We start from the raw sequence: 23,199 nt of genomic DNA on the forward strand, positions 1-23,199 counted from the left end.
ACTATGATGTGAAGGCCAATAGATATATCTTGGCACCAAATATTGTAAATAGAATAGAAAGAGTAACATGAGTAGATATAAACAAGCTTGATACAGCCCTAAACAGTGTCTGCACCAATATTAAGGTGGGGGCACAGCTGAATCTTTCACAAAATATTAGAACAGTTTTAACGACACAGGATTATCTATTCCATAGTCAGGACCCTGCTATTTGCCCTGCTCTGTTATCTGTGGATGCGGAAAAGGCCTTCGACAATGTGAACTGGAATTGGCTGGGAAGGACGCTGGAGGCCTTTGGTTTTGGAGGACCATTTCGGACGTTCCTTGACACACTATATGCTAGCCCGATGGCACAAGTTCACTTGCCTGTTTTTTTGTCGACCCCTTTCCGCCTCCACAGAGGTACGAGACAGGGATGCCCTCTATCCCCGCTCCTTTTTAATTTGGCCCTAGAACCTCTGGTTAGATTCCTGATACAGTCAGATTTGTATCAGGGGATTAAAGTAGGAACTAAAGAAACTAAACTCACCTGTTTCGCAGATGACATACTACTCTTTCTTAATTCCCCGGAAACAGAACTACGAGGCGTCCTAGACTCCTTACAATACTTTGGAGATATGACAGAATACCGTGTTAACGTGAATAAAAGCCAATTGCTATACTTAAAAGGCTACACCAGAGACCGTAGCGCACCGATTATGCTTCATGATGTGGAGGTGGTCCCTCAATACCTGACATATCTTGATATTAAAATAAGTAGGAGTCCACTATCTCTATACAAATTAAATTATGACCCGTTAATCAAGAAGATAGAGGAAGAACTTGACAAATGGCTGAACTTGCCGCTGTCTTTATTTGGGAGAGCCCATCTATTGAAGATGGTTAGCTTTGCCAGGCTACTTTATTCCATGCAAACCATTCCTCTCCTGCTAAAACATATAGATATTGCAAAGATTCAAAAAGCTTTCTCGCGTTTTTTGTGGCGAGGTAAGAGACCGAGGATCGCGTACGCGAAACTATGCCGGCTGAAGTAGGAGGGTGGTTTACAGATGCCTAATGTCAGGAATTATAATTTGGCTTCCCTCTGGAGACATATTAAGGATTGGTTGAAAGGATCCTCAAATTTCTCCAATACTCCTTTGGAGAAGGAATTAGCTGCTCCATGGGGTTTGGGAGCCATCTTACACACTAGAATTCGAGACATTCCCCTCACTCTGAGAAAATATACGCTACTAAAAGATACTCTAGCAGCGTGGAAAGGGGTGCGTAAACTGTTTCGATTGCCTATGTATCTCTCTCCATATATGCCATTATGGACCCTCCCGGCCTTTCCAGCAGGGAGACAGTCGGTAATGTTCACATTGTGGAAGGAGAAAGGTATTACCTCTTTAAAGCAGCTACTTAATCAAACGGAAAGTGAATTACTATCATGGCAGGCTATCCAGTCACAGTTCCGGTTGCCTCCCTTGCACTTTCTCCCCTATAACCAATTAAGATCATTTTGTCGGTCTCAGTCATTAAATATGGGAGACCAGGAAAGGAGAGCCTGGTTCGATGCCCTAATGGGGAATCAAAACTGCTCTCTATCAGACCTGTACCGGAAAATTCAGAATACTCACTCGATTCCTCTAGAAGCAAAAGTATACCAGAAATGGGAAAATGAGCTTGATGACACGGCATTAGTTCCAAAGCTAAAAGAGGGTATGGAGCGTGTGAGGCAGGCGACTGGTAACAAGACATGAAGAGAAATGCACTTCAGGATTTTGCACAAAGCAACATACGCATTTGACTTATCTTACAGGGATGCCCCAGCACACTATCTTAGATGGTGCCAAAATGTCAATTACAGAAAGCCAATCTGTTGCATGGGTTATGGGACTGCCCTTCTTTAATTCCCCTGTGGAAAGGTGCATTAGAACTCATGAAGCAGATCTGGGGGGTAGAGGTACAATTAACTCCACTGCATTGTATCTTTCATTACATTCCTTGGGATTCCAAAGGGGAAATAACTCACTCCACATATCAAGGGCATCCATTTATTTATACCGGCAGTAAAAAAAACGATATTGAGACACTGGATATTTCCTACCGTCCCCACACTGGACGAAACTGTGGGCATTATGAGTCGCATTCTTTATATGGATAGGTTGGAAGCAGAAAATAATAAAGAGAAGTCCACAAAGCCATTTTTCAGCAAGTGGAAGGAATTTATTAGCCATGTTCTGACTCCTACTGAAATTCAAGAGGTAATGAAGCCTTTTCGCCACACTAAGTGGTACCTGGAAGAACAGATAAGGGGGACGTTGGGTAAACTAGGGGCAGAAAACACATGATGGTAGTCTATACTAACAGGAGATTAAGGTGAGGTATCTTCTGGTTGCAGACAGGGAAATTGACCAGCGAGATGCTTTCGTGCAGACATCCTTAATGGAGAGTTATTTTTCTTGATCGACGGTTGGGCTCAAAAGTTGGGGTAATCAAAGGTTCGTGGGAGGGAGAAAATTGAAAAAAGGGGAAATATGCTTATTTTATGACACATAGTTAAGGCTGCGTGCAGCCTGTAATTGTGGGAGGGGCCAGGTCCCCCTTCTTAAACCCCCTCGTCCAGCTCACCTCACCGCGCCCGCCTACTCGTACTTCCTGTGACTCCCGTCACTTCCAGTAAGCACGCCTCCCCAGGTAAGCACCGCCGCACGCCTCACGCCTCCCGCCGCGCACCTCGTACCTCGTGTCTCCGGTCCGTCCGACATCAGGACCAGGGTTGCCCGCTGGTCCGCTCCCCCTCACCGCATACGGCTTCCCTGCACTGCGAGCTCCCTCCACCGCCGTCCTGTCAGACGCGTCCATCCTCTCGCGAGAGGTCGGGCGCATGCGCAGCCGGCTCCCGGTCTCAGCTGCCGTCTGCCGCACTGAGCGCTGGCCGCTGGGGGGGGGGGGGGAACAGAGGGGGAGTCCCGCTCACTGCCTCCGTCCCTCTTCCACGGCCGGGCCGCACACCACGGCCGCCCCCGCCTCCCACGCTCCTGTCAGTGCCGCGGCGGCAGGAGCCTGTCCCTGCTACGTTTTTTCCCCAGTTGGGGTAACAGGGTCACATATGGCTCCCACCCACCGTCCCCAGCTCGCCACACTATCCGTGCTCACCTTGCATAACCCCTGCTTTGTGCTGGCGTCCTGGCCGCAGTGCTGTCCGTGCCCCCAGAGCCCAGGTCCCCCCCCACACCCGTGGGATGCAGGTCCGCATCCCTTCACGTCTCACTCTGCTCCATCCAGTTCGCCCGTTCCTGGCTCCTGTGTCCAACCACCAGGCCACCCGCACCTGCCAGGTCGGTACGTGTCACAGGCTCCTCCACGCCCACCCAGGTTGGACCCATGGCCCTCCAGGCCCGCTCACGCCCCTGCCAGCCACGCACCATCCTGCGGTCCCACGGCCTTCCAGCCTGGCCTTGCGGGGGCTCCGGCCCTTGCTGCTCCCAATTTTCACATTTGTGTTCCTTTCCCAGGTGCCAGTAGCGTTCGTGGTCCCCGACGTGTTTTGTCTCGACTTCCTGACTTCAGGTTTAGGTATTGGGCGGGGGTCTTACGTTCTCACCCAAAAAAATAAAAAATTGTTTTTCCGACAGGTCCTGCAGAAGGTCGCTGCCGGCCACTCGCGCCGGCCACAAGCTTGAGGGTTTTCAGGTAGGTAATTCTGGGCTGCACCCCGCAGTTCCTCTTACCTGCATCCCGGGTTGCCTCCCCGGAGGCATTCAAGGGATGTTTCTCTCTTACTTAACCTGAGACGTTCAGGTGTCCTCCCTGTCCAGGTACCCTGAAGCGTTCAGGTGTCTTCTCTGTCCATCTTAGCCTGAGGCGTTCTGGTGTCTTCTCTGTCCAGGTACCCTGAAGCGTTCAGGTGTCTTCTCTGTCCATCTCGGCCTGAGACATTCAGGTGTCTTCTCTGTCCAGGTACCCTGAAGCGTTCAGGTGTCTTCTCTGTCCATCTTAGCCTGAGGCGTTCAGGTGTCTTCTCTGTCCAGGTACCCTGAAGCGTTCAGGTGTCTTCTCTGTCCATCTTAGCCTGAGGCGTTCAGGTGTCCTCGCTGTCCAGGTACCCTGAAGCGTTCAGGTGTCTCCTCTGTCCAGCTTAACCTGAGACGTTCAGGTGTCTTCTCTGTCCATCTTAGCCTGAGGCGTTCAGGTGTCCTCGCTGTCCAGGTACCCTGAAGCGTTCAGGTGTCTCCTCTGTCCACTGTTGCCTGTAGCATCAGGGTCTCGTTCCTGGTTTCTTCAGCCCACTGTGTGCAGCCACCATTACTGTAGTTAGCCGGTGCGTCAGGTGTCTCCCAGTTCCTACGTATCTTGCGGCACCCAGGCAACCCTGCTCACGTCCCTACCTGAAACGTTCAGGTCACTCCTCGCCGCTCATCCTGGAACATCCAGGCCTCCTTCTTACCGCAGTCTTCGACTCCGCCTCCTGGCTCTCCAGATACCCCTCTGTTTTTGGTTTCATGTGTCATCCACGTCTCCCTGTTTCCGTTATTAGCCGACACAGCGGTGTGTCGGTACGCATCACCATTGGTTTTCAGGTCCCGCTCGGCAATTTTCTAACGCCGCTCCTAACTTTTCCAGTCCTCAGGGCTAGCCGGGTCATTCCCATCGATCCTCAGATGGTAAGGCAAGGGTGTTGAATCCACGCTCTCAGGTACGTCCTCAAATACGTTCGCCCACGGCCTCAGTAATCACGGTACACGGTCCCCATGACCTCTCCAGCTGCCATATTGTTGTCTCTAATTCCAGGTTTCACATAAGGTCTCTGCTATCTTCAGAGCCATGTCTCAGGTGTCAGATGTCGACGACGCATTGTCCCTCCCGGGTACTTCGGTCTCTGGCCAAGGCGGCCCAGTAGCCCTCTGAAGATGGACCGTACCAAGGCTCATTGCGGAGTTGGGCAGAAGGGGTATCAGGCACCCAGCGTCAGCCAGAAAGGCCGAGCTATACAGGCTGTTGATGACCGAACCCGGTCCTCCTGAAAGAGAAGATCCACCCCCAGCCATCCAGCAGTCCTTGGTGCAGTTACAGGCCTCCATGGATTCGCTCATCTCATCCGTTGCCGACATCAGGACCAGGGTGGTGGACTTGGAGTCCAGAACACCGGCGTCATCCCAGGCGGTGGTCCCCCTCACCGATCCCCCTCTGTATCAGCTACCGGCTCCAGGTACGACCCCGGCTGCTCCCGTGGTGGCTCCTGCACACTTCTTGCCGGACAACATCAGGAGGGACATCTTGGCGGGCAAGGACGTGAATCTCGCGTCCATCCTGATTGCGTCCCACGATGCCGCAGATAATAAGACCTTTGACTGCGGGGAAATCTCGGTGGTCCTTCGGGCCAAGGATGCCCGTCTCAATCGCAAGCTCTCTGTACCTGAGTTCGTTTTGGCCTTTGGCCTGTATAGAGACGTGATCTGCTCCGCCTATCCAGCTCGCCGGGAGGAGCTGGACACGTATCTACACAGGGTTACTGATCTTGGGCACAAGTACGGCGGCACGGCTTTATACGATTACCACCGCTCCTTTTCAGCCAAGGCCGCCGCCGCGCTGACCCAGTTTCAGTTCTCCGTCAACTGGGCTACTCTGGACATGGAATTGTTCTGCCGGCATTTCGCCGGTCTCCGGGCCCCCGCCTGTTCGACTTGTCAGTCGATTTTTCATTCCACAGAGTGGTGTCCTCTAACTGCCACGGCCCAACCAGACAAGGTCATCCCAGGCCCCTCCGGGGTCCCCCGCAGCCCCTCCTCCACTGATAAGTTAGGCAGACCCATCGTTTACCTTGGCAACAGCCAAGTATGCAACAACTTCAACTTCGGTTCCTGTCTCTTCAGCGGTTGCAGGGCCCTGCACATCTGCTCCATCTGCTTCAGGGCTCACCCCAGGTCCACATGTCCCAAAAAGGCGTCCAAGCGCCTATGACTGGCCGATTGCAACATTGACCTCCTGGCCCTCCTGTTGCGGGAACATCCGGTTCCGGGATTCGTGGACTTCCTGATCACTGGCCTCTGCTTCGGCTTTGACACAGGGTTGGTGGCACTCCCCCATTCCAACTGGGAGTGCGACAATCTGCAGTCAGCCAGGTCAGATCCTGCCACTGTGCAGGAACTCCTGAACTTGGAGGTTGAGAAAGGGTTCCTTCTGGGCCCTTTCAACCAGGTTCCTTTCTCTCGCTGGCGGATCAGCCCCATAGGAATAGTGTCCAAAAAAGATTCAAATAAAAAACGTTTAATTTACGATCTCTCCGCCCCCCATGATTCCGTCATCCCCAGCATCAATTCACTCATTCCTTCCAAAGAATTTGCCATGACATATGCATCCATCGACGAAGCCATTGCCCTCATCCTTAGTGCCGGGAAAGGCGCCTGGTTGTCTAAAACTGACATAGCGGATGCCTTCAAACTGCTGCCTATCGCCCCACACCTATGGCAGTTTTATGGTATTCAGTGGGAGGGCAGGTTCTATTTTGCCAACCGGTTGACGTTTAGCTCTAAAAGCAGCCCGTGGTTATTCGACCAACTGGCGCAGGCTCTACACTGGATCCTGATCCACCACGGCAGCGCCCCAGCGGTCGTCCACTACTTGGACGACTTTCTCCTCATAGAACCTCCGCTATGTCAGCCATCCGGGCTGCACTCCCTCCTGGAGCTCTTTGCCGCCCTTTTCATCCCAATATCGCAGGGGAAGACCTCGGGGCCGGTCACTTCCATCACCTTTCTGGGTATTGTCCTGGACTCCGACAGGATGGAGGCCAGGCTTCCAGAGGCAAAGCTGTTCCAAATCCGGGAAGTCGTGGCAAGGTCGAGCTACAGTCCATCCTGGGTCGGCTGAACTTTGCCTTGAGGGTGATGCCCCAGGGCAGGGCCTTCATTTCCCTCCTGCTCTCGCTCCTTCCTACAGCCTCCGAACCCAGCAGCATTGTCCACTTGGACAGGGCTGCCATGGCAGACTTGCGCATGTGGGACAGCTTTCTTTCAACCTGGAACGGGGTCAGCCTGTTTGTCCCCTCATGGTCCCAGTCATCCGCCAGGGTGTTTTCTGATGCCACGGCATCCCGGGGTTTCGCTGCCATCTTCGGGTCCCAGTGGTTAGCGGGTCCATGGCCTCCTCAGGTCAGTTCTGACCCTCAGTCCCTCAGGTCGTCCCCGTTTCTGGAATGTTATCCCATCGTGGCGGCCGCGTCCGTCTGGGGTCACCTCTGGGCTAATTCCAGTGTCATGTTCATCTCTGACAGGACCTGGTGGACATCATCTCCAAAGGCCAAGCCAAGTCTGCCAGGGTCATGTCCCTTTTACGCAAACTGGTCTGGCTGGCCATGATCAATAACTTTCATTTCTCATGTTCCCATATTACAGGTGCCAGCAACATGGCGGCCGATGCCTTATCCAGATTCAATTTTCAAACCTTCTTTCAGGTATGTCCCGAAGCAGACCGGACCGGGGCCCGGATTCCCGGCTTCAGCGACCTGATGTTGGATTGAGGTCTCTGCTGGCAACCGCTAAGGACCTCATGCACCGATCCCTCTCTGTCAACACGGCCCGCAATTACAGCACAGGTTGGAACCTCTTTCAAAAATTTTCCAGGGACCATCCTCAACAGGATACGGCCTTCGTTTCTTACATCATGGCTTTCATGGCCCATTGCCATGTCAACCTCAAGCTGGCACCCAGCACCATCCGTTTGTACCTAGCCGGGGCACAACATTTCTTAGTCCTACAGAATCCAGAGGTTCGCTCGGCGTTCACATCCCAAGCCGTCAAGGCCACACTCAGGGGCATTGAGAAAAGCAGTAAGGACTCAAATCCTTCCCGTCGGCCGGTCTCCGGCGAACTATTCAGGCAGCTGTCTGCATCCCTAGATGGCAACCCTTTTGGCCCTTCCGTTAGTCTGGTCATCAAGGCCGCAATGTATCTAAGCTTCTACGGCTTCCTACGTCCAGGAGAATTCTCAGTTTCTTCCCAGAAGACGATCTTTCTGAAGAAGAAGCAGCTGTCCTGGAGCCAGGATCATCTGGTGTTAAGCCTTCCTTCCACCAAGACGTCCCAAACCGGTCCTCCCATACAGATCCGCTTCTTCAAGTCCGAAAACGCCTGGTGTCCGGTGGTGGTACTCCGACGTCTCCTTGATTCCATGCCATCTCCAGATCCAGAGTCTCCTTTGCTTCCATTCCAAGGGAAACCCCTATCCACGCCACAGTTCGTCTCACACATCAGATCCCTGGTCGCAGGGTTGGGGGTGGACCCCAAAACTATATCAGGACATTCCTTCCGCATCGGAGCTGCCTCTGCAGCTTCCAAGCATGGGAAGCCTCCGCACGTCATTCGTCACATGGGTAGGTGGAGATCTGCCTGTTTTTCCCGGTACATCCCAGATCCGCTGACTGAAACCCGCCAGGTATTCCATTCCTTGGTTTTGTAGTACTGTTCCAACATGCATTAAACAACAGCACTTCTCCTACCCGGTGTCTTTTGGCCCTCTTTTAGGCAGGCCCACGTCCCGTGGCTCCAGGCACACACCAGCCACTGTTAGGGCCCCCTCCTGTCACCTTACTGACCATGGCTGCGGCCACAAATAGTTAAGGCTGCGTGCAGCCTGTAATTGTGGGAGGGGCCAGGTCCCGCTTCTTAAACCCCCTCGTCCAGCTCACCTCACCGCGCCCGCCTACTCGTACTCCCCCCCCCCTTTCCCACCCCTTTCTTTCTACTCTCCCTAGGGTTGGCCCTCTTTTAGGCAGGCCCACGTCCCGTGGCTCCAGGCACACACCAGCCACTGTTAGGGCCCCCTCCTGTCACCTTACTGACCATGGCCGCGGCTACAATTTATTGTATGTGTATTTGAAGTGACATCTCTATCTATTAAAGGGTTTCTACCACTTCGTTTCACATAATTAGCTTTCAGACACTAGCGATCCGCTAGTGTCTGCTCTACCGAACCATCCTAATATAATTACTTTTGGGGCAGCCGTTTCGCTAAAAAAAGAACTTATATAGATATGCTAATGAGCCTCTAGGTGCTATGGGGGCGTCATTAGCACCTAGAGGCTCGGTCTACCTTCACAAACTGCCGCCGCCCAGCGCGTCCCACCAGCCCGCCCATCTCCTCCGGAATGCGATCCTCCCTGTGAGCGTATGTATTCGGCGCATGCGCAGTGAATGTCTGACCGCTTCCCTGCTCAGACATCTCCACTGCGCCTGTTCCTCGGAGCACTATGACATCATCGGCGCAGGCGCAGTGGAGATGTCTGAGCAGGGAAGCGGTCAGACATTCACTGCGCATGCGCCGAATACATACGCTCACAGGGAGGATCGCATTCCGGAGGAGATGGGCGGGCTGGAAGGACGCGCTGGGCGGCGGCAGTTTGTGAAGGTAGACCGAGCCTCTAGGTGCTAATGACGCCCCCATAGCACCTAGAGGCTCATTAGCATATCTATATAAGTTCTTTTTTTAGCGAAACGGCTGCCCCAAAAGCAATTATATTAGGATGGTTCGGTAGAGCAGACACTAGCGGATCGCTAGTGTCTGAAAGCTAATTATGTGAAAACAAAGTGGTAGAAACCCTTTAAGTGTTACTATTGCCTCTGTACGCTGCTTATTGATGTTTCCCTGAATAAAAGTATATTTAAAAAAAATATATAAGTATGTGAACCCTTTGGAATGATATGGATTTCTGCACAAATTGGTCATAAGTCACAACAATAGACAATCACAGTCTGCCTAAACTAATAACACACAAAGAATTAAATGTTAACCATGTTTTTATTGAACACACCATGTAAACATTCACAGTGCAGGTGGAAAAAGTATGTTAACCCTTGGATTTAATAACTGGTTGAACCTCCTTTGGCAGCAATAACTTCAACCAAACGTTTCCTGTAGTTGCAGATCAGACGTGCACAACGGTCTGGAGTAATTCTTGACCATTCCTCTTTACAGAATTGTTTCAGTTCAGCAATATTCTTGGGATGTCTGGTGTGAATCGCTTCCTTGAGGTTATGCCACAGCATCTCAATCGGGTTGAGGTCAGGACTCTGACTGGGCCACTCCTGAAGGCGTATTTTCTTCTGTTAAAGCCATTCTTAGTAAAAAAATAAAACCCATTTTGTGCAAAGTACTTATTATTGCAGCCTTTGCTGCATCTGTGAATGTTAAAAATAAGCTTGAAATACTTCAATAATTATCTGGGTTTTAAAAAACACCAATTTTTGCAATACCCTTCATCTGGGGCCTCTGCCGCATTAGTCAGTGTGCAATTTAAGCTAGAAATAAAGCTATAATTTTTTGGGTTTTAAAAAACACCCTTTTTGGGCAAAATACTCAATTTTACAGCCCTTGCTGCATCTGTACATGCGAAATTCAAGCTTTATATACTGCTGTCATATTGTCACCGCCAGCTCTGTGAGAAGGTCTGTTAGACGTTCTTCGCTACCTCTTGCATGACGTTCTTTGTTTTGGTTTCACTTTGTCATCTCCTTTCCTTCTCCCAGCTGTCACCTATTTGCACTGAGTGTATATATTCCCTCTATCATAAAGACGTTTGCATGGGCATAGCAGTCAGGGAGAGCTCTAGGGGTTTTATAGGGCTCACCCATATGCTCCTTAGTTTGGGATCAAGCCAGTCGGATGTTTATTTATAAGTTCCAGCTTTCTGCAACACATCTGTGACATTATAAACCGCCATAACCGTCTTAAGCATGGATCCGGTTTCAGCCTTGATTGACTGCATGCAAGGTCTTTCACTGGAGGTAGCAAATCTCCGTAAAACTGTGTCTCAGTTTCAGGTGACCGGTTCTGCTTGCATTCATGGAGTTTGGTCCGAGCCTAAGATCTCGCTTCCGGATACGTTCTCCGGGGGTAGTGAGAATTTTGTTCACTTTGGAGAGACTTGGAAACTCAATTTTCGGCCTACTTCCCCATTCCTCTGGTGATTAGGAGCAGAGGGTGGGGATCATCATCTCGCTGCTCAGGGATAATGCTCAGTCTTGGGCCTCTACGCTGCCGGTCGGGACACGGCCCCTCCGATCGGTGGATTAATTTTTTGTAGCCCTGGGGCAGATATATGATGACCGTACTGGCTGAATCGAAACTGCGTCTTTTATGCCAGGGTAAACAGTCCGCAGAGATACACTGCGTGCAGAATTATTAGGCAAATGAGTATTTTGATCACATCATCCTCTTTTTGCATGTTGTCTTACTCCAAGCTGTATAGGCTCGAAAGCCTACTACCAATTAAGCATATTAGGTGATGTGCATCTCTGTAATGAGAAGGGGTGTGGTCTAATGACATCAACACCCTATATTAGGTGTGCATAATTATTAGGCAACTTCCTTTCCTTTGGCAAAATGGGTCAAAAGAAGGACTTGACAGGCTCAGAAAAGTCAAAAATAGTGAGATATCTTGCAGAGGGATGCAGCACTCTTAAAATTGCAAAGCTTCTGAAGCATGATCATTGAACAATCAAGCGTTTCATTCAAAATAGTCAACAGGGTCGCAAGAAGCGTGTGGAAAAACCAAGGCGCAAAATAACTGCCCATGAACTGAGAAAAGTCAAGCGTGCAGCTGCCAAGATGCCACTTGCCACCAGTTTGGCCATATTTCAGAGCTGCAACATCACTGGAGTGCCCAAAAGCACAAGGTGTGCAATACTCAGAGACATGGCCAAGGTAAGAAAGGCTGAAAGACGAGCACCACTGAACAAGACACACAAGCTGAAACGTCAAGACTGGGCCAAGAAATATCTCAAGACTGATTTTTCTAAGGTTTTATGGACTGATGAAATGAGAGTGAGTCTTGATGGGCCAGATGGATGGGCCCGTGGCTGGATTGGTAAAGGGCAGAGAGCTCCAGTCCGACTCAGACGCCAGCAAGGTGGAGGTGGAGTACTGGTTTGGGCTGGTATCATCAAAGATGAGCTTGTGGGGCCTTTTCGGGTTGAGGATGGAATCAAGCTCAACTCCCAGTCCTACTGCCAGTTTCTGGAAGACACCTTCTTCAAGCAGTGGTACAGGAAGAAGTCTGCATCCTTCAAGAAAAACATGATTTTCATGCAGGACAATGCTCCATCACACGCGTCCAAGTACTCCACAGCGTGGCTGGCAAGAAAGGGTATAAAAGAAGAAAATCTAATGACATGGCCTCCTTGTTCACCTGATCTGAACCCCATTGAGAACCTGTGGTCCATCATCAAATGTGAGATTTACAAGGAGGGAAAACAGTACACCTCTCTGAACAGTGTCTGGGAGGCTGTGGTTGCTGCTGCACGCAATGTTGATGGTGAACAGATCAAAACACTGACAGAATCCATGGATGGCAGGCTTTTGAGTGTCCTTGCAAAGAAAGGTGGCTATATTGGTCACCGACTTGTTTTTGTTTTGTTTTTGAATGTCAGAAATGTATATTTGTGAATGTTGAGATGTTATATTGGTTTCACTGGTAAAAATAAATAATTGAAATGGGTATATACTTGTTTTTTGTTAAGTTGCCTAATAATTATGCACAGTAATAGTCACCTGCACACACAGATATCCCCCTAAAATAGCTAAAACTAAAAACAAACTAAAAACTACTTCCAAAAATATTCAGCTTTGATATTAATGAGTTTTTTGGGTTCATTGAGAACATGGTTGTTGTTCAATAATAATATTAATTCTCAAAAATACAACTTGCCTAATAATTCTGCACTCCCTGTATATTGTTCAGAATTTCGGAGATGGGCAGCTGATACTGGTTGGAATGATGCTGCACTCCGAAGTCAATTTTGCCATGGTCTTTCGGAAAGATTGAAAGATGCATTTGCTTTTCATGAGAGACCAGCCTCGTTAGAATCTGCCATGTCTCTAGCTGTTCGTATTGACAGGCGTCTTAGAGAGAGAGAGAGGAGACTACTCCTTCCTGTCATATTCAGTCCAAGGACAGTGGAGCTGTCTCATTCAGTGCGCAGGGGTCTCAGTCTCTCTCAATCCCCTCTGAGGAGGAGGCCATGCAGCTGGGTTTGCTTGCCTCTGATAGTAGAGGATTCAGCTCTCAGAGGAGGGTTTGTTTCTGTTGTGGGGGTATAAATCATTTGTCTAATGTTTGCCCCTCTAGGAGATTCTTGGAAATTTCTGAGAGTAATAAAAGAAAAACAAAAAGAAAAAAACCCTCTAAAAACTTACCATTTGCTACTATTCGCAAGGTTAATGTCGAAATTGAAGGTTTGCCATTTACTTGTAGTTCCCGTTTTCTCCTACCTGCCAGGGTTGCGCTAGACAGCAAGAACATTGTTTGTGAGATTTTTGTAGATAGTGGAGCAGCTGTCAATCTCATTGATAATCAATTTGCAATAACGCATGGTTTCCAGGTATGCACTTTGGAAAAGGATATATCTGTTTTTGCTATCGATTCCGCTCCACTTTCTCAAAGATTGTTAAAGGGCATAGTTCACAATATCCGTTTGACTGTTGCTGATGCTCATGTTGAGGATATGTCATGTTTCGTCTTAAGCGGATTACCTACTCCTCTAGTGTTGGGGCTACCCTGGCTCACTAAACATAACCTCACCATTGATTGGCAAGCAAGGCAAATAAATGGTTGGAGTGAGTTTTGCAGACAGAATTGCCTCACGGCGTCTCTTTCAGAGGTTTCTACCAAGACTGTGCCATCTTTTCTCTCTGAATTTTCGGATGTGTTTTCCGAGAGTGGTGTCCAGGAGTTGCCCCCGCATCGGGAGTACGACTGCCCTATTAATCTCATCCCAAACTGCCAAAATTACGTTTATACAATCTCTCCCAACCTAAAAGAGTCGCTCTGAGAGCCTGAGAAAGGGACACATCCGACCCTCGAAGTCACCTGTTGCCGCAGTTTTTTTTTTGTTAAGAAAAAAGATGGCTCTTTAACCACCTCCGGACCGCCTAACGCAGATTCGCGTTACGGAGGTGGCAACCCTGCGCTCAGCGACGCATATACGCGTCATCTCCCGTGAGCCGAGATTTCCTGTGAACGCGCGCACACAGGCGCGCGCGCTCACAGGAACGGAAGGTAAGAGAGTGGATCTCCAGCCTGCCAGCGGCGATCGTTCGCTGGCAGGCTGGAGATGTGATTTTTTTAACCCCTAACAGGTATATTAGACGCTATTTTGATAACAGCGTCTAATATACCTGCTACCTGGTCCTCTGGTGGTCCCCTTTGTTTGGATCAACCACCAGAGGACACAGGTAGCTCACTAATACACTGCGTGCAGAATTATTAGGCAAATGAGTATTTTGACCACATCATCCTCTTTATGCATGTTGTCTTACTCCAAGCTGTATAGGCTCGAAAGCCTACTACCAATTAAGCTTACCAATTAAGCATTATTTACCAGGAAAGGTTAAAGGACCTTAATATGTATAGCTTGGAAGAAAGAAGAGACAGAGGGGATATGATAGAAACTTTTAAATACATAAAGGGAATCAACTCGGTAAAGGAGGAGAGCATATTTAAAAAGAAGAAAAACTACCACAAGAGGACACAGTTTTAAATTAGAGGGGCAAAGGTTTAAAAGTAATATAAGTAAGTATTACTTTACTGAGAGAGTAGTGGATGCATGGAATAGCCTTCCTGCAGAAGTGGTAGCTGCAAATACAGTGAAGGGGTTTAAGCATGCATGGGATAGGCACAAGGCCATCCTTCATATAAGATAGGGCCGGGGGCTATCCATAGTATTCAGTATATTGGGCAGACTAGATGGGCCAAATGGTTCTTATCTGCCGACACATTCTATGTTTCTATGTTTCTATTAAGCATATTAGGTGATGTGCCTCCTGTAATGAGAAGGGATGTGGTCTAATCACATCAACACCCTATATTAGGTGTGCATAATTATTAGGCAACTTCCTTTCCTTTGGCAAAATGGGTCAAAAGAAGGACTTGACAGGCTCAGAAAAGTCAAAAATAGTGAGATATCTTGCAGAGGGATGCAGCACTCTTAAAATTGCAAAGCTTCTGAAGCGTGATCATTGAACAATCAAGCGTTTCATTCAAAATAGTCAACAGGGTCGCAAGAAGCATGTGGAAAAACCAAGGCGCAAAATAACTGCCCATGAACTGAGAAAAGTCAAGCGTGCAGCTGCCAAGATGCCACTTGCCACCAGTTTGGCCATATTTCAGAGCTGCAACATCACTGGAGTGCCCAAAAGCACAAGGTGTGCAATACTCAGAGACATGGCCAAGGTAAGAAAGGCTGAAAGACGACCACCACTGAACAAGACACACAAGCTGAAACGTCAAGACTGGGCCAAGAAATATCTCAAGACTGATTTTTCTAAGGTTTTATGGACTGATGAAATGAGAGTGAGTCTTGATGGGCCAGATGGATGGGCCCGTGGCTGGATTGGTAAAGGGCAGAGAGCTCCAGTCCGACTCAGACGCCAGCAAGGTGGAGGTGGAGTACTGGTTTGGGCTGGTATCATCAAAGATGAGCTTGTGGGGCCTTTTCGGGTTGAGGATGGAGTCAAGCTCAACTCCCAGTCCTACTGCCAGTTTCTGGAAGACACCTTCTTCAAGCAGTGGTACAGGAAGAAGTCTGCATCCTTCAAGAAAAACATGATTTTCATGCAGGACAATGCTCCATCACACGCGTCCAAGTACTCCACAGCGTGGCTGGTAAGAAAGGGTATAAAAGAAGAAAATCTAATGACATGGCCTCCTTGTTCACCTGATCTGAACCCCATTGAGAACCTGTGGTCCATCATCAAATGTGAGATTTACAAGGAGGGAAAACAGTACACCTCTCTGAACAGTGTCTGGGAGGCTGTGGTTGCTGCTGCACGCAATGTTGATGGTGAACAGATCAAAACACTGACAGAATCCATGGATGGCAGGCTTTTGAGTGTCCTTGCAAAGAAAGGTGGCTATATTGGTCACTGATTTGTTTTTGTTTTGTTTTTGAATGTCAGAAATGTATATTTGTGAATGTTGAGATGTTATATTGGTTTCACTGGTAAAAATAAATAATTGAAATGGGTATATATTTGTTTTTTGTTAAGTTGCCTAATAATTATGCACAGTAATAGTCACCTGCACACACAGATATCCCCCTAAAAAAGCTAAAACTAAAAACAAACTAAAAACTACTTCCAAAAATATTCAGCTTTGATATTAATGAGTTTTCTGGGTTCATTGAGAACATGGTTGTTGTTCAATAATAAAATTAATTCTCAAAAATACAACTTGCCTAATAATTCTGCACTCCCTGTATGTTGCACCAAGCACCACTACACTACCCCCCCTGTCACTTATTAACCCCTTATTCACCCTTGATCACCCTTGATCACCCCATATAGACTCCCTGATCAACCCCCTGTCATTGATCACCCCCCTGTCATTGATCACCCCCCTGTAAGGCTCTATTCAGATGTCCGTATGATTTTTACGGATCCACTGATAGATGGATCGGATCCGCAAAACGCATACGGACGTCTAAATGGAGCCTTACATGGGGGTGATCAATGACGGGGGTGATCACCCCATATAGACTCCCTGATCACCCCCCTGTCATTGATCACCCCCCTGTAAGGCTGCATTCAGATGTCCGTATGATTTTTACGGATCCACTGATACATGGATCGGATCCGCAAAACACCTACGGACATCTGAATGGAGCCTTACAGGGGAGTGATCAATGACGGAGGTGATCACCCCATATAGACTCCCTGATCACCCCCCTGTCATTGATCACCCCCCTGTCATTGATCACCCCCCTGTAAGGCTGCATTCAAAAGTCCGTATGATTTTTACGGATCCACTGATACATGGATCGGATCCGCAAAACACGTACGGACATCTGAATGGAGCCTTACAGGGGAGTGATCAATGACGGAGGTGATCACCCCATATAGACTCCCTGATCACCCCCCTGTCATTGATCACCCCCCTGTCATTGATCACCCCCCTGTCATTGATCACCCCCCTGTAAGGCTGCATTCAGATGTCCGTATGATTTTTACGGATCCACTGATACATGGATCGGATCCGCAAAACACGTACGGACATCTGAATGGAGCCTTACAGGGGAGTGATCAATGACGGAGGTGATCACCCCATATAGACTCCCTGATCACCCCCCTGTCATTGATCACCCCCCTGTCATTGATCACCCCCCTGTAAGGCTCCATTCAGACATTTTTTTGGCCCAAGTTAGCGGAAATTATTATTTTTTTTCTTACAAAGTCTCATATTCCACTAACTTGTGTCAAAAAATAAAATCTCACATGAACTCACCATACCCCTCACGGAATCCAAGTGCGTAAAATTTTTTAGACATTTATATTCCAGACTTCTTCTCACGCTTTAGGGCCCCTAGAATGCCAGGGCAGTATAAATACCCCACATGTGACCCCATTTCGGAAAGAAGACACCCCAAGGTATTCGCTGATGGGCATAGTGAGTTCATAGAAGTTTTTATTTTTTGTCACAAGTTAGTGGAATATGAGACTTTGTAAGAAAAAAAATATATAAAAAATCATCATTTTCCGCTAACTTGTGACAAAAAATAAAAAGTTCTATGAACTCACTATCAGCGAATACCTTAGGGTGTCTACTTTCTGAAATGGGGTCATTTGTGGGGTGTTTGTACTGTCTGGGCATTGTAGAACCTCAGGAAACATGACAGGTGCTCAGAAAGTCAGAGCTGCTTCAAAAAGCGGAAATTCACATTTTTGTACCATAGTTTGTAAACGCTATAACTTTTACCCAAACCATTTTTTCTTTACCCATAATTTTTTTTTATCAAAGACATGTAGAACAATAAATTTAGAGAAAAATTTATATACGGATGTCGTTTTTTTTGCAAAATTTTACAACTGAAACTGAAAAATGTCATTTTTTTGCAAAAAAATCGTTAAATTTCGATTAATAACAAAAAAAGTAAAAATGTCAGCAGCAATAAAATACCACCAAATGAAAGCTCTATTAGTGAGAAGAAAAGGAGGTAAAATTCATTTGGGTGGTAAGTTGCATGACCGAGCAATAAACGGTGAAAGTAGTGTAGGTCAGAAGTGTAAAAAGTGGCCTGGTCATTAAGGGTGTTTAAACTATAGGGGCTGAGGTGGTTAAGACCTTGTCTGGATTTCAGGGAGCTGAACCGTATGCCGATTCATGATCCATATCCGCTTCCATTGATCGCGGACCTGTTTAACCAGATTGTTGGAGCTAAGGTTTTTTCTAAGTTGGATTTAAGAGGGGCATACAACCAGTCAGGGTCAGGGAAGGGGACGAATGGAAGACGGCCTTCAATACCCCTGAGGGTCATTTCTAGAATTTGGTTATGCCCTTTGGTTTGATGAATGCTCTGGCCGTCTTCCAACATTTTGTGAACAGCATTTTTCATCATTTAATGGGGAAATTTGTACTGGTGTATCTGCATGACATTTAGATTTTTTCTCCTGATTTCAAGACTCATCGAGACCACCTACGTCAGGACTTGCTGATTCTGCAGGATAATAAATTGTATGTTAAACTGGAAAAATGTGTGTTTGCGGCTCCGGAGATGAAATTTCTTGGTTTTCTTCTCTCCGCTTCTGGTTTTCGCATGGACCCTGAGAAGGTCCGCGCTGTGCTTGATTGGTGCGGTTTTTGGGTTTTGACAATTATTACAGAAAGTTCATTTTGAATTATTCCTCTGTTGTTAAGCCACTCACTGATATGACTAAAAAGGGGGTAGATTTTTCTTCGTGGTCGGTAGATGCGCTTAAAGCCTTTTCTAGTATCAAAGAGAGTTTCTCTTCCGCTCCCATTTTGGTTCAACCTGATGTCTCTCTACCTTTTATTGTTAAGGTGGACGCTTCTGAGGTGGGTGTGGGTGCGGTCTTATCTCAGGGTCCCTCTCCTGCCAAATGGCGACCGTGTGCCTTTTTCTCACGAAAACTCTCCTCTGCAGAGAGAAATTACGATGTGGGAGATAGGGAGTTGTTGGCCATCAAATTAGCTTTTGAGGAATGGCGCCATTGGTTAGAGGGAGCCAGACACCCTATTACCGTGTTTACAGACCATAAGAATCTGGACTACTTGGAATCGGCCAGATTGTCTTTGTTCTTTTCTAGGTTTAATTTTGTTGTTACGTTCCGCCCTGGGGTTAAAAATGTGAAGGCGGATGCCCTGTCACGTTGTTTTCCGGGAGGGGGGAACTTTGAAGACCCGAGTGCCATTTTGGCTGAAGGGGTGGTTGTCTCTACTCTTTATCCTGATTTGGAGGCAGAGGTTCAGGCAGCCCAGGCAGAGGCTCCTGATCTTTGTCCCCCTGGGAGGTTGTTTGTGCCTCTCGCTTTACGACACAAGGTTTTTAAGGAGCACCACAATACTGTCCTTGCTGGGCACCCGGGGAGCAGAGCCACATTGGATCTCATTGCTCGGAGATTCTGGTGCCGGCTCTTCGTAAGACGGTTGAGGGTTTTGTGGCAGCCTGCGAGACCTGCGCTTGTGCCAAGGTCCCTCATTCACGGCCATCGGGTTCTCTCCTCCCGTTACCCATTCCTTCCCGTCCTTGGACGCATCTGTCCATGGACTTCATTACGGACCTGCCTCGTTCCTCGGGGAAGACTGTGATTCTGGTAGTAGTGGACCGTTTTAGCAAAATGGCGCATTTCATTCCCTTTCCTGGGTTACCCAATGCTAAGACGCTGGCGCAAGCGTTTGTTGATCACATTGTTAAATTGCATGGCATTCCTTCAGACATCGTTTCTGATAGGGGCACGCAATTTGTTTCCAGATTCTGGAAGGCCTTCTGTTCTCGCTTGGGGGTTCGGTTGTCGTTCTCTTCTGCTTTTCACCCGCAGTCGAATGGTCAGACCGAACGCGTCAATCAGAATCTGGAGACATATCTGCGCTGTTTTGTGGCAGAGAATCAGGAGAATTGGTGTTCTTTTTTGTCCCTTGTTGAGTTTGCTTTAAATAACCGTCGCCAGGAGTCCTCTGAAAAAGTCACAATTTTTTGGTGCATATATGTTTCATCCGCAGTTTGGGACATTCTCTGGAGAGGGGTCTTCTGGTTTACCTGATGAGGAGAGATTTTCCTCGTCTTTGTCATTTATTTGGCAAAAGATTCAGGGTAATCTGAAGAGGATGAGTGAGAGATATAAGCGTGTGGCGGATAAGAGACGTGTGCCTGGTCCGGACCTGAATGTGGGGGATCTGGTGTGGTTGTCTACAAAGAATATCAAACTGAAGGTTCCCTCCTGGAAGTTGGGTCCTAGGTTTATTGGGCCTTACAAGATCTTGTTCGTCATCAATCCCGTGGCCTTCCGTCTTGATCTTCCTCAGACTTGGAAGATCCATAATGTTTTTCACAGGTCCCTATTAAAACCTTATATCCAACTCACTGTACCCTTCTCTTTGCCTCCTCCTCCGATTGTTGTTGATGGTAATCTTGAATTTCAGGTCTCTAGGATTGTGGATTCTCGCATTATCCGCTGTTCTCTCCAGTACCTCTTTCATTGGGAGGGTTATGGTCCTGAGGAGAGGATGTGGGTCCCAATGGCGGACATTAAGGACAATCGTCTCATCAGGGCTTTCAATAGGTCTCATCCTAAAAAGTTGGCCTCGTTCTTTGTTTTGGTTTCACTTTGTCATCTCCTTTCCTTCTCCCAGCTGTCACCTATTTGCACTGATTGTCTCCCTTTATATTCTCTCCCATACTGCCTCACTTTGCGGTTTATGCTTCTTCCTGGATGAGTTGTTCACTGCTGGATACTGCTTCTCCTGATTCCTCAGATAAGTCTGTTTCCTTTATTTGTGTTTCCTTGCTGGCTTGATTGTAGGTGACCCTGACTCCGTCCGTATTAAGTGCAGGGAGCCGGTGGTCGTGTCCCCTCACTATTATAGGGTTTTCAGGTGTCACATAGTATAAGGTACGTGGGCATGCAATTGTCTATCATAAAGACCTTTGCATGGGCATAGCAGTCAGGGAGAGCTCTAGGGGTTTTATAGGGCTCACCCATATGCTCCTTAGTTTGGGATCAAGCCAGTCGGATGTTAATTTATAAGTTCCAGCTTTCTGCAACACCATCCGTGACACATATTCTGTTCGTTAAAAAAAACACCCATTTTGGGCAAAGTACTTAATATTGCAGCCTTTGCTGAATCTGTGATTGTTAAAAACAAGCTTGAAATACTTCAATAATTTTCAGGGTTTTAAAAAACACCAATTTTTGGCAATACCCTCCATCTGGGGCCTCTGCCGCATTAGTCAGTGTGCAATTTAAGCTAGAAATTGTCACGGAACCATGAACCAGACGTACAACAAGGGATAAGTGAAAATAAGAAGGCTTTATTGAAAATAAAGCTGTAAAGCAAAAGTCCAAACGGATGGCAAAACCGAAGCAGAGTCTTTGCGAAGCCAGAGGTCAGGAACCAGAAGGGTAGTCAGACGAAGCCAGGATCAGGAACCAGCAGGGTAGTCAGACGAAGCCAGGATCAGGAACCAGCAGGGTAGTCGGACGAAACCAGGATCAGGAACCAGCAGGGTAGTCGGACGAAACCAGGATCAGGAACCAGAAGCAGCAGCAGTCTAGAAGCATGTGAACACAGGGGGACCAAGCAAGGAACTGAAGCCACAGACCTCCTATATATATGAGCTGGGCATCCAGCTCCTCCCAGTGGGAAGGAGGAGCCGCAGGGTGGGAGGCTACAAGAAACCCAGAAACCAAGATGGCCGCCAGCACATGTCAAACGAAGGAGAACAGCAAGAAGGTAAGACCATGACAGAAATACAGCTATAATTTTCTGGGTTTTAAAAAACACCCTTTTTGGGCAAAATACTCAATTTTACAGCACTTGCTGCATCTGTACGTGCGAAATTCAAGCGTTATATACTGCTGTCATATTCTGTTATTTTAAAAAAACACCCATTTTGGGCAAAGTACTTAATATTGCAGCCTTTGCTGCATCTGTGATTGTTAAAAACAAGCTTCAAATACTTCAATAATTTTCTGGGTTTTAAAAAATACCCATTTTTGGCAATACCCTCTATCTGGGGCCTCTGCCGCATTAGTCAGTGTGCAATTTAAGCTACAAATACAGCTATAATTTTCTGGGTTTTAAAAAACACTTTTTGCGCAAAATACTTAATTTACAGCCCTTGCTGCATCTGTACATGTGAAATTCAAGTGTTTTATACTGCTGTCATAATCTGTTATTCAAAAAACACCCATTTTGGGCAAAATACTTAATTTGCGGCCTTGTCTGCATCTGTACATGTGAGATACACGCTTTAGATACTGTTGTTCTATTCTGCTATTAAAAAAAACACCTATTTAGTGCATAAAACTTATTTTTGAAGCCTTTGCTGCATCTGTCATTGTGAGAAACACGCGTTAGATACTGTTGTTCTATTCTGTTATTAAATAAACACCCATTTTTGTCAAGATCCTAAATTTGAGAAATATGAGGAGAACGTCAAATAAGGGACGTGGTCCTGGTCGTGGTGCTGCTGGTGGAGCTCCTGTTGCAGGGAGAGGATGTGGTCGATCTGTGCCAGCTACACGCACAAGTGAAACACCTTCCTCAGGTGTGATTAGGCGACAGAACCTTCAGCAGTATTTGGTCGGGCCTAATGCGGCTCTACGAATGGTGAGGCCAGAACAAGTACAGGCGATAGTAGATTGGGTTGCCTCCAGTTCCTTTACATTGTCTCCCACCCAGTCTCCAGCTGAGATTGAGTGCACTGATGCCCAACCACTTATGTTTCAAGATGAGTACATGGGAGGACCATCGCAGCATGTCTCGGATGATGACGAAATACAAGTGCCAACTGCTGGGGCTTTCTGCAGTGTGCAGACCGACAAGGAGGGCAGGGGTTAAGACTGGGTGGAAGATGATGTGGAGGACGATGAGGTCCTCGACACCACATGGAATCAAGGTCATTCGAGTGACCTGTGTAGTCCGGGGAAGAGGCGGTGGTTGCAAAGAGCCACCAGCACAGCAGAAGAGGGAGCAGGGTGCAAAAGCGGAGCGGCCGTCCCCTAGACAGTATGCCTGCTACTGCCCACCGCAGCAAGGGACTGAGCACAAGAAGTTCCCTGGCATGGCAGTTATTCAGACACTGTGCTGATCACAAGACACGAGTGGTTTGCACGCTGTGCAATCAGAGCCTAAAGCGAGGCATAAACGTTCTCAACCTGAGCACAACCTGCATGACCAGGCATCTAAGTGCAAAGCACGAGTTG

This window comes from Bufo bufo, chromosome 7, assembly GCF_905171765.1.
Source record: "Bufo bufo chromosome 7, aBufBuf1.1, whole genome shotgun sequence".
Classification (NCBI taxonomy): domain Eukaryota; kingdom Metazoa; phylum Chordata; class Amphibia; order Anura; family Bufonidae; genus Bufo; species Bufo bufo.